Raw genomic sequence first — 20,214 nt, 5'->3', positions numbered from 1 at the left:
GTACGGGAAATAGGGGCATAAGTACCTCCCACACCCTGGACTCAAGTCCTCCAGACTGGCCCATCACTAAAACACATAATACTCATTTCGAACATTGTTCATGGAATCACAATGGGCACAAAGGGTGCCTGAGCTGGCCCCGCCGGCTCAACTATATCTGGAATCTACTGATGTTCTAGAGCAACTGGTGGGGCTACAGGTACTGCTCCAACTGCCGTACGAGCTATACCTCGACCTCTACCTCAGCCCGGCCTCTCGCTGCCTTAACTGGTGGCACTAGTAGCTGACCGTCCGATCTGGTAGTACGTGTCCTCACCATCTGTGAGAGAATAGAATAACAGAAATTTAGTTTCTGGAATCAACAATTTCGCACGACAGAATACAAGAAAGTGAAATTTTCCTAAGGGTTTTACAGCCTCTCGAAGATAAGTACAGATGTCTCTGTACCGATCCGCAAGACTCTACTAAACCTGCTCATGGCTCGTGAGACCTATGTAACCTAGGCTTTGATACCAATTTGTCACGACCCAAAATCTCACATGTCGTGATGGCGCCTATCTCAATACTAGGCAAGCCAAAAATCCCAATAAACCACCATTTCTTTTAAATTTGAAAACAAAATAATTAAATTCAGCGGAAGAAATCTCACAATTTCAAATATAACACTCCCAAAATCGGTATCACTGAGTACATGATCATCTAATATGAATACAATGTTTGACTGATAAAAAAAACCACTGTCTGAAAGTATAGAACAGTACAATAACTGAAGGAAAGAGAGACAAGGTCAGCGGATGCCAAGCAGCTACCTTGATAGTCTCTAACTGATAGTACTCTGAAATCTATCAATCTCCGTGTCCGAAAGCACCTGAATCTGCACACGAGGTACATAGTGTAGTATGAGTACAACCAACTCAATAAGTAACAAGACTAACCTCTGGGCTGAAAGAAATGATGAGCTCCGCAGGTACAGTCCAGTATAACTAATGGTATAAAAATGTTGGCATGGTTTCAAGTTCAACCGTTAAACTCAGTACAAGTGAAATAGATCAATACTGCATGATATAAGGAATATGACATCTCAGTAGAAAGACCTCATGTAAATACCGGTAACAAAGTATTCGGTCACTTGGTACTGTTTATGGCCAATTCAGCCCAGAGGTATTCCAACCCGTATATATATACACATCGACTGACAGTCAGTCACCCAGTACCGTATAAAGCCAATCCAGCCCTGGGATAATCTTATCCCAAACTATAACTGATATAGGCAAGATCCACGTCCAGGTAAACTTATTACAATACAAATAAGTAAGGCAAGTCCATGCCTTGGGAAATCCATTCCGAATATATATATAATCATCGTATGTAAGGCAAGTCCACGCCCTAGGAAGTCCATCCCGAATATATATAATCATCTACGCTCACTGGGGGTGTACAAACTCCGGAGGGGCTCCTTCAGCCCAAACGTAATACAAAGCCAATATGGCATAGTGTAGGCGGGCAGTCCTGATCCGTATAATAAAAAAACATATAAGGCCTGCTGCAGGCGGGCAACCCCGACCCATAAAATAGTTAAAGCTAATAAGGCATGCTGCAGGCGGGCAGTCCCGATCCAGAACAATAATAATGTATAAAGCCATTCTGGCCTGCTGCAGGAGGGCAACCCCGATCTATTTAATAATAACATATATAAAACTAATATGGCCTGCTGCAGCGTGCATCTCGATCCCATAAATATCCTCACAATGGATGAATATGACTGAGTGTGAAATGTATATTTTTGAAATAATTAATTCAACAGCAATACGACCACATAGGTCCCAAAATATCGGCACGTAGCCTACACATGATCCTTAATTAAAGCCTCATCTCAATTTCTCTAACATGTTCAGATAATAACATGATTCTTTAATCTTTACAACTGCACATGATTTATTCAAGACACAATTTATATGGTGCACGTCCACATGCTCGTCACCTATCATGCGTGTCACCTCCAAACAATATATATCATACCCAATTCGGGGATTCATACCCTTAGAACCAAGTTTAGAAGTGTTACTTATCTCAAACCGTGTAATTCTTTACTCCGGTATTCTTTACTTATCTCGAATCGAGTGCTTTCTAGAAGTGTTCAAGAATGTGCATGTGAATATATCTTTCACAGAGGTGCTTCATCATATGCCAGCTTATGCTAAATTCATGAAGGAGATATTGTCCAAGAAGCGAAAAGTGGAAGATACATCGGTTGTCAAGCTGACATAGTATTTTAGTGTCATCCTACAGAATAAGCTCCCTAAAACATGTAGAGATCCAGGGAGTTTTACTACACCTTACTCTTTAGGAAGTACTAAATTTAAAAAATCCTTGTGTGATTCATTTGCTTCTATTAATCTTATGCCTTTGTCTATTTACAGGAAATTGGAGGGTGAGATTAGAGAAATCAAGTCGATACATATGTCCTTGCAGCTAGCGGATCAGACCATAATCATACCTGAAGGAATCGTTGAAGATGTGCTGGTTCGGGTAGACAAATTTGTGTTCCCTGTGGATTTCATTGTGGTGAACATGGAGGAAAATAAGGAGGTCCCTTAGATTTTAGGAAGACCATTCTTGGATACGGGCAGAGCAATTCTGAATATTCAGTAAAGGCAACTCATGCTCAGAGTGGGGGATGAAAAGCTGATCTTCAAAATGGAAGGAGAAGCTATCAGCATGGATGTGTGCACTGGTTCGGGTGTGCAAAGGAGATCCTGGCTTCGACTCAGACCCTGACTAGATGAATCAGGGATGTTTCCTTTACCTCTTACTTTTTATCTGTGTGTCATGGGGACATGCCGCGATTTAAAGTGTGGGGTGGGGAATGTATATATGTATATGTGTGTTTCTAGTCGTTTCTTTTGATTCTTTTGAGAATTTTTTTTGACTTTTCCTGATGATGGATTTCCTCGACTGTCTTCTTGAGGGATCAAAGTCGAAGAAAAAGATATTCTATTTTCTTAGGTAGTGTAATAATTCTCCCTTGATTTTTCTTTATTCCGCGGTTCTTTTTCAAGGGTTTGTGTTGAACCGGGTGTAGTTAGTCTTTCTTTTATGAGTAGTGAAGTTTTGTGCTATGTATTAAAAGGGAGATGACTTTTTTTAACTTTGTTATGCCTTGAGAGCAGTGAGTGCCTGATTTGTGACACCTAGGCTCATTTCTTGATTCTTAAATAAGTGTCTTAATTTGTGTGATTGTAACTTTTTTTAACTGCTTTGACTAGAGAGTCGGGATATATCCGATCCTAAGTTAGTTATATGCCAATGTGTGTGCAAGATTTTGTGATATTATGTGCATGTCGGTTGATGTCTAGAACTTTCCCCATGTGTTTGCAAAGCAAAATAGTAGTATTGTTCATTCTAGGAAGTGATATAGACATTTCTTCGTTGAGCCAGATATATGTGTTTACCCACTTATTTGATTGTGTATCTTAATTAGCCCATTTGAGCCTGTAATCCTATTTCTTTAGCAACCACATTACAAGCTTGACCCCTTTGTTTGAATTGTCTATCTGGTTGAACCGTTTACCTCTCTTGAGCACTTGATTTTGTTTTGAGGTTGTAAAAGCTAAGTGAGTTATGGTCGGATTATGAGTGAAACTATAGAAAAAGGAAAAAAGGTGCACTGTTTGAAAAACTGGGAGAGCCACTTATAGAGAATTGAAAAAAAAAAGAAGCGTTTGATTGAAAAAATAGAAAAGAAAGAAAAAAAAATCAAAGCTTAGAAAAGAAAAATATTGATTCCATACTAGTGGTAGTTCTCATCTTGTTTGTGCTTAAAAATATTGGGAGGTTAATGCTGATATAATGTGAAGGTTGGGGTTTGGTTCAACACAAGTGTGTGGTTTACATAATGTATATGTATTAAAGTGTTTAGGGAGGTATAGTCACTATATCTAAATATATCCTACACGTCCTGCGGCCTACATTGTAACCAAATAAAGTCCTACTTGATCCTTGACTAAATGAGCTCAGTTAGTAGAGTATTACACTACGGGCAAGCCTATGGTACGTCTTCTGAGGCATATGAATATTAATTCTGAGAGTGAGTGGATTATTTCTATCTTTAGTTCCTAATTATTCTTGAATTTTATTGTGTGTGGAACTACTCTCTAATATTTGTGTGAGAGCGCATGATTTGCGAAGGTAAGGTGAATACTTTGACCTCTGTGTTAGAATAAGTGAGCATGTTGTGAAAAACGTGTGGTGCTTTTGAGTCGAGTCTTGAGGTTAGGATGTTATGATAGGGTGCTTAGTCTATTCTAAATATTCTTGGCATGATGTGTTAGGGAAGTTGTCTGATAAGAAGGTCGTCTCTATGTGAAGTGTAGTTTGATTTCTTGAGGACGAGCAATGGTTTAAGTGTGGGATGTTGATGGTAGGCTACACTCACGTGTTTTAGTCATAATTTGCAATCGGATTACTGAATTTTACTTGTGTTTGAGTTTAAATGTTAGTGTATTGCACTTATTATGTGTTTTATGCCTTGTAGGAAGTGATTTTGAGTTAAAAAGATATTCGGGAGATAAATTGAACAAGTTGGAGCTTTGAAGTCTGAGTAAAATCCCAAGAGATTAAACCAGAATCGCATATGGGGGTCGGGAGCCGAGTCTGGATATCAAAAATCGATAAAACGGAAACACTTTAGAAAATTTGCACTGCTGCGCCGCATGGGGCGGCGCAACAGAAGAAATTTTGGTTGTTGTCTGTCAGAACATGCTCTCTGAACTTCCCCACAAGCGCCCCGTATGGGGCGGCGCGAGGCGCGATGCGCCTGTGTAATTTTCTCAGAGTGTTTGTCATGTTTCGGCTAGGAAAAGGTAATTTTGCCTGGGCCCACTCCTACATGGTATAAATACACCAAAAAGACGTTTTTGAAGGGACTTTTGACCTTGTAAGCTTTGGGGGAGTATTGGAGGCTAGAAGACACGAGATTCCATCATCTTTCCATCGATTAAAGATGAGAGTTTGGATTGTAAATTTAGATTGATACTTTCTTATTCTTTAATTATAATTGTGATGACTTCCTCCATGATTATGGAGTAATTTTTCTTAGGGTTTGATGTATATGGTAGATAGATAAATATTTGTGGATTTTAACTCTAGTTCGTGCTTGAATTCGTTTGTGAAGTTTTGAATTGTTGCAACTTTATTCGTTAGGTTATTTAATCGAAAGAGGAATATCTTGGTGATTATCTTTGCATTATCTTGTTTGATTTAATTCATTGATTCTTATAAGTAATCAGAAGATCTTGTTGAATTGTTGATTAAATCAAGTTAGGAGAATATTCGAGAGACGTTTTCCTAAGGACCAATCCATTAACGCATTCTTGCATACTTCACAATGCTTATATTAGTTCATCTCGTAGAGTTAAGATTTAATCGAGAGAGGAGCCGTGACTACACATTTGAACTAATCATCGAGTGAATTCGTGAGAATCATTAGAACATTAGAGTCAATTAAACTAGAGTTACATCCCAAATAGCTATCTTGCACCTATCTTGTCAAACCCGTATTCCTCACATTTATAAGAAATCAACTCTGCTAATCTCTAGTTCTTTGCAGTCAATTGTCAATTGCTTTATTTTAGTAGTTAATCATAGTTCGTAATCATTTAACTCAAGTGTTGATCCTCCTGAATAGTAATTAAGCCAGAAATTACTCGAGCATTGTTTAAATCCAATCCATGTGGAGACGATATTTTTCTATACTATCTTTAATTAGCGAGTATCTGTTTCGTGTTGTATTTTGCGCTCGTCAACGATACACACACATGCAACGCACATATACTAAAACTAGTTGTTATAAAAAAGCCTTTGCTAGAGAACTAAAATTAATTATAACTTGGGATATTGAAATAAAAACTTGAAAGTATGAAAAGAAGATTTAACGCAATCCTATATCACTCTACAAGAGAATTATGATTTTTGTTTTTTTTAATTAAAAAGTCTTGGAAATAGTATTTAAGTAATGTCTATGGGTGTGTTTGGTATTTCATGAAAAATCAGTAATTTTATCACTTATTTTTTCTTGTTTGGTGGTTGGTAAGTGAAAAGCTTTTCCGGAAAATATTTTTCAGTATTTGGTTATAGAGTATAAAATATTTTTAAGAAAATAATTTTTCTATATCATTAAAAAAAAATACTTAGTTTGTTGAAATAAAAGAAAATACTTTATCTACATCATGAAAAGAAAGTAATCGTTTTGTTGAAATGACAAAAATACTTTTCTACATCTTGACGAGAAAGTACTCGTTTTGTTGGAAAAAAATACTTTTTCTATTTGAGAAAAAAAAATACTTAGTTTGTTGAAATGAAGGAAAATACTAATTTTGTTAAAATGAAAGAAAATATTTTTTCTACATCATAAAAAGAATATACTCATTTTGTTGAAATAAAGAAAAAAAGTACTCTATTTACAACATGAAAAGAAAATACTCTTAATAATATTTCTATTTAGGGTGAGTGGTGAGCGAGGTTGGGGTGGGTGGGGTGTGGTGGGGGGTTGGGGTTGGGGGTGGGTGGGGTAGGGGTGGTTTGGGGGTGGGATGGATGGAGTAAATAGTAATACTTTTTTCTTTATTATTATTATTATTATTATTATTATTATTATTATTATTATTATTATTATTATTATTATTATTATTATTATTATTATTATTATTATTATTATTATTATTATTATTATTATTATTATTATTATTATTATTTCTTGATAAGCAAGAAAAAACTTCTACTATTAAATTAGCTTGCCAAGAACTAAGATAGTGCTCGACATGTACAAAAGGTCAGCGAAAAATACATGACTTCTATATATTGGAAATTAGCTTGCCGAGCACGGTAGCTGTGTCACTGCTCTGTTTTGCCCATAGGTATTTAATTTTTAATATTTTATAAAATAATATAATGACAGTAAATATTTATAAACAAGTAAAATTGCATAAAAATTGAAGAAAACTATAAATATGTGATATATATATATATATATATATATATATATATATATATATATATATATATATATATATATATATGTGTGTGTGTGTGTGTGTGTGTGTGTGTGTGTGTGTGTGTGTGTGCTCCATCCCCACAAAAAACTAATCAAAATAATATATTATACGCTACTTACAAGCATAATTAATTTGAGTCTAAAAGAATAAAGTTTTCTGTATGGAGGAACAAAAAACATGATTAACCTGCAATTTGAACTTTGAACTTGCTGTTATGAAGGAGAATGAAGTTCTCTTTGTATTTGTAAAAAAAATTAAATATTCGTTGCTTTTGAGAGATATTAGCAGACAAGATAAAATATTGGAAAAGATCACGAATTAGGGCTTCAATCGATAAAAAAGGTCTTGACTTTTAAATTTAATACTTTTGTAATTCCTACTTTTAAGTAATTACCAATCTGACTTTTGAAAATTTGGGTATTATATGAAGGACTTATTCAATAAATTTTGTTTTAATTTGAAAAAGTCTCTGGGGCTTACTGATCACTAAAAAAAGGTGCCTCGAATGCCCGAGCGACGCCCCGAACGCTCAGGCGTATGCCCCAAATTGCAGGGCATACGCCTCTTGAGACTTTCGCCCCATACCATCGCCCCGGGACGTTTTTGGCACGCCTCTGTCACAACCCAATTTCACCTGTAGGTCGTGATGGAGCCCAACACTACAGCTAGGCAAGCCAACTAATAAATTAAGCATACATTGATTAAACTTTTATTCCAAGAAAATAATAAAATACCAACGTCTACCAATGCGTGTGCCAAGACCCGGTGTCACAAGTGAATGAGCATCTAGTAGATTATACAAAACTCCAAATACTGTCTGAAATAAAATAGACAGAATATAAATATCAGAAGAGACACTGGTAGCTGCAGAACGGCTCAGAAAGGCAGCTTACCACTATGCCTCTGGATGACGTGGGTATGTGATGATAGGTCCTCCACTAGCACCTGTCTCAGATCCTGCACAAAAAGTACAGCAAGTGTAGTATGAGTACGTAAACAACGTGTACCCAGTAAGTATCAAGCCTAATCTCAAAGTGGTAGAGACGAGATGGCCGACTTTGACACTCACTATAGGTCAATAACAATTGAAATAAAACTAGGATATTTAAATCAATGTGATTTACAGAATTTATTTAATCAGCGAAAATAATCAAATTCCTTCAAATGTATCAATTTTCAATATATTAATTAAATTCCTTTAATTCAGATAAATTCCAATTTATCAATTAAATCTCATTTACAGGAGTAACAATTAATTCCTTAACAAGCAAGAATAATAATTCATTAAATTCCAAAGATTTTCCAATTTACTAATTAGCTTTACAAGCTAAAATAAATTATTAAAGCATCGTGTAATTATTATTATTATTATTATTAAGCATGATTTCTACCGAGGACGTACGGCCCGATCCAGAGTGTCGTATACACTGCCGAGGGACGTGCGGCGCGATCCATAGATGCATCTATCTTGCCAAGGCGTTCGACCCGCTCCATAAGAATGGAGGACATTTTCTTATGTGCCTCCGGAAGGACAGTATGTTTATTATAAGATAAATTTGGGAGGAGAACAATTTCTTTTGACAATTAATTGATTTAAATAGAAATCAAGCCTATGAGATTTCCATCCTTTAATATCTTTATCAAACAATTCACAATATATTCATATATATCAATTAATATTAATTAATCAAAGAATACAATTTACACAAGTAATACATGCTTTGAGTCCTAAACTACCCGGACTTTAGCATTAATAGTAGCTACGCACGGACTCTCGTCACCTCGTGCGTACGTAGCCCCCACAATTAGCAACAATTATTTAATCTTAATCACCTATGAGGTAATTTCCCCCTCACAAGATTAGACAAGAGACTTACCTCGTCTTGCTCCAATTTAATCCTCTATAAGGCCTTTTCCACGATTATCCAACTCCGTCTGGCTCGAATCTAGCCAAAATAATTTGATACAATCACTAAATATTATAGGAATCAATTCTATAAGAAAATACTACATTTTAAAGAAAAGATCCGAAATTAATTAAAAATTCGCCCGCGGGGCCCACATCTCGGAATCCGGCAAAAGTTATGAAATCCGATAACCCATTCAATTACGAGTCCAACCATACCAGTTTCACTCAAATCCGACTCCGAATCGATACCGAAATCTCAAAATTTCATTTCTATGAGATTTCTAAACTTTTCCAAATTTCAATCTCAAAACACTAATTAAATTGTGAAAACAATGATATATTCTTGTATATTGATCAAATCCGAGTTAGAATCACTTACCCCAATATTTTTCCCTTGAAAATCTGCCAAAAGTCGCCTCTGCTCAGGCTCAAGTTCGCCAAAAATGGCAAATGGGACGAATGTCCTCTGTTTTTTATAACTGCCCAGCAGTTCGGAACTGGGCCTCGAACACGGCATCGAACATGTGCCTTCGATCAGGGCATCAAGGGTTGGGCCTCGATCCTAGCCCTCGAGCCATACCTTCGATCATGCCATCGAGCCTTACCTTCGATCGTGACTTCGATCACAGGCTCGAGCCTGGACCTCGGTCATGGCCTCGATCAGGGTATCGAGGTTGGGCCTTCGATCATAGCCTCAATCATAGCATCGAGCTTGAGCCTTCGATCAGGGCATCGAGCATGGGTCTCGATCCTAGCCCTCGAGCCTTATCTTCGATCATGCCCTCGAGCCTTGCCTTCGATCGAGGCTTCGATACTGAGCCTCGTCCCTGGCTTCGACTCAGGCCTCGATCGTGGGCTCGATATCTGGGGCTCGATCTGAGGCTCGATATCTGGGGCTCAATCTGAGGCTCGATATCTGGGGCTCGATCTGAGGCTCGATCACAGCCCAGAATATGCAGCAGAAGAGAAAATTGCAGCAGCTTTTTAAGTCCAACTTTTGATCCGTTAACCATCCGAAACTCACCCGAGGCCCTCGGGACCTCAATCAACTATACCAACAAGTCCTAAAACATCATACGAACTTATTCGAGCCTCTAAATCACATCAAACAATGCTAAAACCATGAATCATACCCCAATTCAAGCTTAATGAAACTAAGAGTTTTCAACTTCTACGTTCAATGTCGGAACCTATCAAATCAACTCCGATTGACCTCAAATTTTACACACAAGTCATAAATTACATAACGGAGCTATGAAAATTTTCAGAACTGGATTCCGACTCCGGTATCAAAAAGTCAACCCCCCGGTCAAACTTTCAAACTTTAAATTCCTATTTTAGCCATTTCAAGACTAATTTCACTACGGACTTCCAAATAAAATTTCGATCACGCTCCTAAGTACAAAATCACCATACGGAGTTGTTGGAATCATCAAAATTCTATTCCGGGGTCCTTTTCTCAAAATGTTGACCGAAGTCAAACTTAGCACTTTAAGGCCAACTTAAGGAACCAAGTGTTCCGATTTCACCTCAAACACTTCCAAATCCCGAACCAACCATCCCCGCAAGTCATAAATCATTACAAGCACCTGCGAAAAGTTTTATTTTAGGGAACGGGGTTCTAAAAGTTAAAATGACCGGTTGGGTCATTACATTCTCCACCTCTTAAACAAACGTTCGCCCTCGAACGGGTTTAGAATTGTACCTGGAGTGCTGAATAAGTGGGGATATCTGCTCCGTATGTCTTCCTCGGCCTCCCAAGTCGCTTCCTCGACTGGTTGGCCCTTCCACTGGACTTTTATTGCAGAAATCCTCTTGGACCTCAACTGGCGAACCTGTTTATCAACAATGGCAATTGGCTCCTCTTCATAACCCAAGCTATCATCTAGCTGAACTGTGCTGAAGTCTAACACATGTGATAGGTCGGCATGATACTTCCGGAGCATAGATATGTGAAAAACCGGATGAACTCCCGATAGGCTGGGAGGCAAGGCAAGCTCATAAGCAACCTCCCCAACTCGTTTTAACACCTCAAATGGGCCTATAAACCTTGGGCTCAATTTGCCCTTCTTCCCGAGTCTCATAATCCCATTTATCGGCGAAACCTTCAAGAGAACTTTTTCACCTACCATAAATGATATATCACGCACTTTCTGATCCGCATAACTCTTTTGTCTGGACTGTGCTGTACGAAGTCGCTCCTGAATCAACTTTACATTTTCTAAGGCATCCCTTACCAAATCAGTACCATATAACTTCGCCTCACCTGGCTCAAACCATCCGATAGGTGAACGACATCGTCGACCATATAAAGCCTCAAATGGAGCAATCTCGATGCTGGATTGGTAACTGTTATTATAAGCAAACTCGGCCAAAGGCAGGAAACGATCCCACTGACCTCCAAAGTCAATCACACATGCCCTGAGCATATCCTCCAAAATCTGAACTGTCCTCTCTAACTGTCCATCGGTCTGCGGATGAAAGGCTGTGCTAAGATCTACACGGGTCCCCAACTCACTCTGTACTGCTGTCCAGAAATGTGAAGTAAACTGAGGGCCTCTATCTGATATGATGGAAATTGGCACACCGTGTAACCGAACTATCTCCTGAATATAAATCTGGGCAACCTCTCTGAAGTATACGTAGTCACAACAGGAATAAAATGTGCCGACTTGGTCAACCTGTCAACAATCACCCAAACTTCTCAAACTTCCTCAAGGTCCGCGGCAACCCAACCTCAAAATCCATAGTAATTCGTTCCCATTTCCACTCTGGTATGGTCATCTGCTGGAGTAGGCCACCTGGCCTCTGATGCTCATATTTAACTTGCTAGCAATTTAGACACCGAGCTACATACTCAACTATGTCCTTTTTCATTCGTCGCCACCAATAATGCTGCCTCAAGTCACGATACATCTTCGTAGCACCTGGATGAATAGAATATCGAGAACTGTGTGCCTCCTCCAGGATCTTTTTCCTCAGTTCATCCACATTAGGAACACACAGACGATCCTAGAGTCGTAGAACACCATCTGCACCAATAGTGACTTCCTTGGTACCACCTCGTAGTACCGTTTCATGAAGAACCACCAGGTGTGGGTCATCATACTGGCGAGCCTTGATCTGTTCAAATAGTGTATACCGGGCCACAACACATGCAAGAACTCGGCTGGGCTCTGAAATATCCAGCCTCACAAGTCTGTTAGCCAAAGAGTAAATATCTGAGGCTAATGGTCTTTCCTCTGCTGAAATGAAAGCCAAGCTACCCATACTCTCCGCCTTTCTGCTCAAGGAATCTGCAACCACATTTGCTTTGCCCGGATGATACAAGATAGTAATATCATAATCTTTTAGTAACTCCAGCCATCTGCGCTGCCTCAAATTTAGATCCCTCTGCTTGAACAAATGCTGCAAATTGCGATGATCAGTGTAAACTTTGCAAGACACCCCATAAAGATAATGCCTCCAAATCTTAAGAGCGTGAACAATCGCAGCTAACTCCAAATCATGTACCGGATAATTCTTTTCGTGGGGCTTCAGCTGACGTGAAGCATATGCAATAACTTGCCCTTCCTGCATCAATACACAACCCAAGCCAATGCGCGAAGCGTCGCAATACACTGTATACATCCCCGAACCGGAAGGCAACACTAACACTGGTGCTGTAGTCAATGATGTCTTGAGCTTCTGAAATCTCACCTCACAATCATCGGACCATCGGAATGGAGCACCCTTCTGGGTTAATTTGGTCAAAGGTGCTGCAATAGATGAAAAACCTTCCACGAACCGACGATAATAACCTGCCAAACCCAGAAAACTCCTGATCTCCGTCACCAAAGTGGGACGATGCCAATTCTGAACTGCCTCAATCTTTTTGGGATCAACTTTAATACCTTCACCCGATACGATATGTCCCAAAAATGCTACAGACTCTAGCCAAAACTCACATTTAGAGTACTTAGCATATAGCTTTCGTTCCCGCAATGTCTGAAGCACTACTCTCATATGCTTCTCATGCTCCTCCTTACTACGAGAGTAGATCAAAATGTCATCAATGAAGACAATGACAAATGAGTCAATATATGGCCTGAATACCCTGTTCATCAGATCCATAAATGCTGCCGGTGCATTAGTTAAACCAAAAGACATTACCAGAAACTCATAATGACCATATCTAGTATGGAAAGCAGTCTTCGGAACATCTGAATCCCGAATCTTTAACTGATGGTACCCCGACCTCAAGTCGATCTTAGAGAATACCCTAGCACCCTGTAACTGGTCAAATAGATCATCAATACGCGGCAACGGGTACTTGTTCTTAATAGTGACTTTGTTCAATTAGCGATAATCAATACACATCCGCATTGTTCCATCTTTCTTTTTCACAAACAATATTGGTGCACCCCAAGGCGATACACTCGGTCTGACAAACCCTTTGGCTAGTAACTCTTCAAGCTGTTCTTTCAACTCTTTCAATTCTTTTGGAGCCATGCGATATGGTAGGATAGATATAGGCTGGGTATCTGAAGCCAAGTCAATACAGAAATCAATATCACGATCAGGTGGCATACCTGGAAGATCTGACGGAAATACATTGGGAAACTCCCGAACTACATGCACTGAATCAATAGCAGGAGTCTCTGCAGTAGTATCCCGAACATAGGCTAGATAAGTCAAACAACCCTTCTCAACCATGTGTTGAGCCTTTATAAAAGAAATAACTCGATTAAATGAACTAACAGGCGAACCTTTCCACTCCAGCTTAGGCAATGCTGGAATAGCCAAGGTAACAGTCTTGGCATGACAATCTAGAATAGCATGATACCCAGAATAATTTCAAAATCAGTCATCTCAAGTAATAGGAGATCTGCTCTAGTTTCATAACCATAGAATGTAATAATACAGGACCGGTAGATCCGGTTCACCGCAACAGAATCGCCCACAGGAGTGGACACATAAACAGGAGTACTCAAGGACTCACGAGAAACACCCAGGAATAGATCAAATAGAGATGACATATATGAATACGTAGATCCTGGATCAAATAATACTGAGGCATCTTTGCCACAAACAGAAATAATACTTGTAATCACAGCATCTGAGGCCTCTGCATCTGGTCTAGCCGGAAAAGCATAGAACCGAGCTGGAGTGCCAATTGGCTGGCCTTCGCCTGGCTGACCTCCACCTCTAGGACGGCCCCTACCCACCTGTCCTCCACCTCTGGGTGGTCGGACTGCTGGTGGAGCAACTGGTCCGGTAAGCATAGGCTACTGACCCTGTTGTACTGGTCTACCTCGAAGTATGGGGCAAAACCTCCGTATGTGACTGAGATCCCCTCACTCGTAACAACTCTTCGGTACGATGGGCTGCTGACTAAGTGTCTGGCCCTGGGGACCTGAATACCCACTGGGAGGACCCTGAATAGCTGGTGGGCGGTAAGAACTCTCTGGGATAGCATTGAGATAAGGTCGCACTGGAGCACCTCGAGGAGGTGGTGGTGCTGGATATGGGGGTCTGCTGGACTGTCCCCTCACGAACTGACCTCTGCCCCCGGACGGAGCACCTCTGAACTCTCCAGAGTACCTGAACCGCTTTTCTCTCATAATCTGCTCTCGGCTCCGCTGACGTACATCCTCAATCCTCCGGGCTATCTCCACAACTCGCTCATAAGAAGTACCCATCTCAACCTCTCAAGCCATAGTAGCCTGAATACCAGTATGTAAATCGGCTACAAACCTTCGCACTCTCTCCGCTTCAGTAGGGAGTATCATTAGTGCATGGCGAGATAACTCAGAAAACCTCGCCTCATAATCGGTCACTGATATCTGACCCTGCTGGAGCTGCTCAAACTGAAACCGCAACTCTTCCCTCTGGGAGGGTGGAATATACCTGTCCAAGAAGATACGGATGAACCTGTCCCAAGTCATGGGAGGAGAATCTGCTGGTCTGCCAAGAGCATACGACTGCCACCATCTACGGGCTCTACCCTCTAGCTGAAAAGTAGCGAAATCAACCCCATGGGATTCCAATATCCTCATGTTGTACAGTCTATCCTTGCAACGATCAATGAAATCCTGTGGATCCTCATGTCGCTCACCCCCGAAGACAGGAGGATGTAGTCTAGTCCATCTGTCCAATAGTTTCTGAGGATCGGCGGCCACAGCCAGCCTGGGCTCAGGTGTAGCTGCTGCCACTGGCTGGACTCCACCCACGGGTAATGCACCCTGGGTCTGATATACAGTAGCTGCCTGTCCATGAGCCTGCGCAGTAGGGGTTTGTGCTCCCCCGCCAGCCTGAGATGTGGCTGGGTCTGCCGGAAATAAATCGGCCTGAGTCATATTATCCATGAATCGCAGTATACGACCCATAACATCCTGAAATCCCGGTGCAGATGTGAAGTCCACCGGAGCTGGCTCTGCCACAGGCACCTCACCCTGCTCCTCAATAATGGGATTCTCTACTGGATCCACTGGCGGCATAACCGGAATAGTCCTGGGACGTCCTCGCCCTCTACCACGGGCTGGAGCCCTCCCTCGGCCTCTACCTCGGCCTCTAGCAACTAGGGTAGTAGCTCTTCCCTGGTCTGGAATATCATTAGAGCGTGTTCTCACCATCTGTGAGAGAATAAAAGAAGGATATTTAGTACTACATCAATTGCACGATAGAATATGAAGAAAGGTAGCTTCCTAACACCATATAGCCTCTCGAAGATAAGTACAGACGTCTCCGTACTGATCCGCAAGACTCTATTAGGTCTGCTCATAACTTGTGAGACCTACGTGAACCTAGTGCTCTGATACCATGTTGTCACAATCCAATTTCACCTGTAGGTCGTGATGGCGCCCAACACTACAGCTAGGCAAGCCAACTAATAAATTAAGCATACATTGATTAAACTTTTATTCCAAGAAAATAATAAAATACCAACTTCTACCAATGTGTGTGCCAAGACCCAGTGTCACAAGTGAATGAGCATCTAGTAGATTATACAAAACTCCAAATACTGTCTGAAATAAAATAGACAGAATATAAATATCAGAAGAGACACTGGTAGCTGCAGAACGGCTCAGAAAGGCAGCTCACTACTATGCCTCTGGATGACGTGGGTATGTGATGATAGGTCCACCACTAGTACATGTCTCAGATCCTGCACAAAAAGTGCAGCAAGTGTAGTATGAGTACATTAACAACGTGTACCCAGTAAGTATCAAGCCTAATCTCAAAGTGGTAGAGACGAGATGACCGACTTTGACACTCACTATAGGTCAATAACAATTGAAATAAAACTAGGATATTTAAATCAATGTGATTTACAGAATTTATTTAATCAGCGGAAATAATCAAATTCCTTCAAATGTATCAATTTTCAATATATTAATTAAATTCCTTTAATTCTGATAAATTCCAATTTATCAATTAAATCTCATTTACAGGAGTAACAATTAATTCCTTAACAAGCAAGAATAATAATTCATTAAATTCCAAAGATTTTCCAATTTACTAATTAGCTTTACAAGCTAAAATAAATTATTAAAGTATCGTGTAATTATTATTATTATTAAGCACGATTTCTGCCGAGGACGTACGGCCCGATTCAGAGTGTCGTGTACACTGCCGAGGAACGTGCGGCGCGATCCATAGATGCATCTATCTTGCCGAGGCGTTCGACCCGCTCCACAAGAAAGGAGGACATTTTCTTATGTGCCTCCGGAAGGACAGTATGTTTATTATAAGATAAATTTGGGAGGAGAACAATTTCTTTTGACAATTAATTGATTTAAATAGAAATCAAGCCTATGAGATTTTCATCCTTTAATAACTTTATCAAACAATTCACAATATATTCATATATATCAATTAATATTAATTAATCAAAGAATATAATTTACACAAGTATTACATGCTTTGAGTCCTAAACTACCCGGACTTTAGCATTAATAGTAGCTACGCACGGACTCTCGTCACCTCGTGCATACGTAGCCCCCACAATTAGCAACAATTATTTAATCTTAATCACCTATGAGGTAATTTCTCCCTCACAAGGTTAGACAAGAGACTTACCTCGTCTTGCTCCAATTTAATCCTCTATAAGGCCTTTTCCACGATTATCCAACTCCGTCTGGCTCGAATCTAGCCAAAATAATTTGATACAATCACTAAATATTATAGGAATCAATTCTATAAGAAAATACTACATTTTAAAGAAAAGATCCGAAATTAATTAAAAATTCGCCCGCGGGGCCCACATCTCGGAATCCGGCGAAAGTTATGAAATCCGATAACCCATTCAATTACGAGTCCAACCATACCAGTTTCACTCAAATCCGACTCCGAATCGATACCGAAATCTCAAAATTTCGTTTCTATGAGATTTCTAAACTTTTCCAAATTTCAATCTCAAAACACTAATTAAATCGTGAAAACAATGATATATTCTTGTATATTGATCAAATCCGAGTTAGAATCACTTACCCCAATGTTTTTCCCTTGAAAATCTGCCAAAAGTCGCCTCTGCTCAAGCTCAAGTTCGCCAAAAATGGCAAATGGGACGAATGTCCTCTGTTTTTTATAACTGCCCAGCAGTTCGGAACTGGGCCTCGAACACGGCATCGAACATGTGCCTTCGATCAGGGCATCGAGGGTTGGGCCTCGATCCTAGCCCTCGAGCCATACCTTCGATCATGCCATCGAGCCTTACCTTCGATCGTGACTTCGATCACAGGCTCGAGCCTGGACCTCGGTCATGGCCTCGATCAGGGTATCGAGGTTGGGCCTTCGATCATAGCCTCAATCATAGCATCGAGCTTGAGCCTTCGATCAGGGCATCGAGCATGGGTCTCGATCCTAGCCCTCGAGCCTTATCTTCGATCATGCCCTCGAGCCTTGCCTTCGATCGAGGCTTCGATACTGAGCCTCGTCCCTGGCTTCGACTCAGGCCTCGATCGTGGGCTCGATATCTGGGGCTCGATCTGAGGCTCGATATCTGGGGCTCAATCTGAGGCTCGATATCTGGGGCTCGATCTGAGGCTCGATCACAGCCCAGAATATGCAGCAGAAGAGAAAATTGCAGCAGCTTTTTAAGTCCAACTTTTGATCCGTTAACCATCCGAAACTCACCCGAGGCCCTCGGGACCTCAATCAAATATACCAACAAGTCCTAAAACATCATACGAACTTATTCGAACCTCTAAATCACATCAAACAACGCTAAAACCATGAATCATACCCCAATCCAAGCTTAATGAAACTAAGAGTTTTCAACTTCTACGTTCAATGTCGGAACCTATCAAATCAACTCCGATTGACCTCAAATTTTACACACAAGTCATAAATTACATAACGGAGCTATGAAAATTTTCAGAACTGGATTCCGACTCCGGTATCAAAAAGTCAACCCCCCGGTCAAACTTTCAAACTTTAAATTCCTATTTTAGCCATTTCAAGACTAATTTCACTACGGACTTCCAAATAAAATTTCGATCACGCTCCTAAGTCCAAAATCACCATACGGAGCTGTTGGAATCATCAAAATTCTATTCCGGGGTCGTTTTCTCAAAATGTTGACCGAAGTCAAACTTAACACTTTAAGGCCAACTTAAGGAACCAAGTGTTCCGGTTTTACCTCAAACACTTCCAAATCCCGAACCAAACATCCCCGCAAGTCATAAATCATTACAAGCACCTACAGAAAGTTTTATTTTAGGGAACGGGGTTCTAAAAGTTAAAATGACCGGTTGGGTCATTACAGCCTCGCCCCGAAAATGCCTTTTAAAACAGTGATTTGGATATTCCGCACTCATGTATTATCATCAGAGTTAGACTTATGTTATGATGTTATTTATGTCTAGACTTGTTTATGTCTCTATGGTATCCAAATTTGTTAATTATTCTTGTTGGTTCGCCTAACTATTTGGGATTAAATGTCATCACGATTGTAGTAAGAATTTGGATCGTAACACTTATATGTATACGCATATCAAAGCTAACAAACATTAAGCATAAAAAAAAGAACATTACAATAATGTATCAGCCAGACAAGCACCTATAGTTTTTTCAAATAGCTATATGTGATAATCCAAAGCGTAATCTACACTATGAGAATTTTTAGGATATACATGGTGACGTGCTATTGCTAACTTCACTTATGAAGACGTACAACGTGCATGCAATGAATTTCGAGATGAGCAATTGATCGAATTTCTAACATTAGAAGAAGATTCTACAATTTTATCAAGAAGATAAAATACATGGTAAGCCCTAAGAGTGTCTACACTTTTCATTTGACAGTCAATCTTAAATTTGTACCATTTGAATACTTTAACAATATTTTTACTGTGTCATTTAGACAACATGGCAAGATAAGTGTTTCTCCATTTTTAAGGACATCAAATCATCCAATAAAACAAATTTCACATACTTCTTGCCGGAAAATGTATGGTTTCTGCCGGAATATTTCCCGGTCAACTTCTCTTTTCTTCTTCACATGATCAACCAAACTCCACATACTTCTTTTTTCTTCTGCCGGAAAACAAACTCTGCATACTCCACATAGTGGCCGCTGCAATTGTTTGGTCGGAAAAGTAGCAGTGCGGCTTGCCAAACCTCAGCCCAAAAATGCAGCAGCTTCATTCCTCGCCATCTCCTCAGCCCAAAAATCCAGCAACTTTACTCCTAAAAAATACCATGAAATCTAGCCCAAAACCTCCATTTTCAGCCATGTAAACTACCGTAACAACAACCCCTCATTTTTTCGGTGAAGTTTCATTTTTTTCTTAACAGTAACAAAATTAAACTTTGTGACCTTTAAATTATGAAATATTTATTATTAGTGATTCAACCATGTGAACATTTTCCTTTGGAAAGAAAAGGTTTACTTTGAACAGTTTAGAACAACCCCCACCTCCGTCATATTTGCCGGCCAAAAGAATGCCTCAGTCAACGGCGACCTCTGCCTCCTCACGACAAGAAAAACAACGTATACCACAAAACTCTAATACACAAAATTTTCAAGGTCTTGAAAACAAGTCTAAGGGTACAAATTTTCTTTACAAAAATTCCAAGCTAAACACATAAGAACATTTCTTAATCCAAGTTGGCCGGACCTATTCAAAAAAATATGTTTGAATCTATGGCTGAAAACATTAGCAAAAAAGTGGCTAAAAAATTGATAGAAAAATGGCTGAAAATGGCAGAAATAATTATTTGGGGATTGACCAGAAAATGTTTGAAGAAAATGAGTTTGAACCTAAAAGA

This window comes from Nicotiana tabacum, chromosome 23 (assembly GCF_000715075.1).
Source record: "Nicotiana tabacum cultivar K326 chromosome 23, ASM71507v2, whole genome shotgun sequence".
In the NCBI taxonomy this organism is placed as follows: Eukaryota; Viridiplantae; Streptophyta; class Magnoliopsida; order Solanales; family Solanaceae; genus Nicotiana; species Nicotiana tabacum.
The sequence above is the reverse complement of the archived record's forward strand: the minus strand, read 5'-3'. Positions refer to the sequence as shown.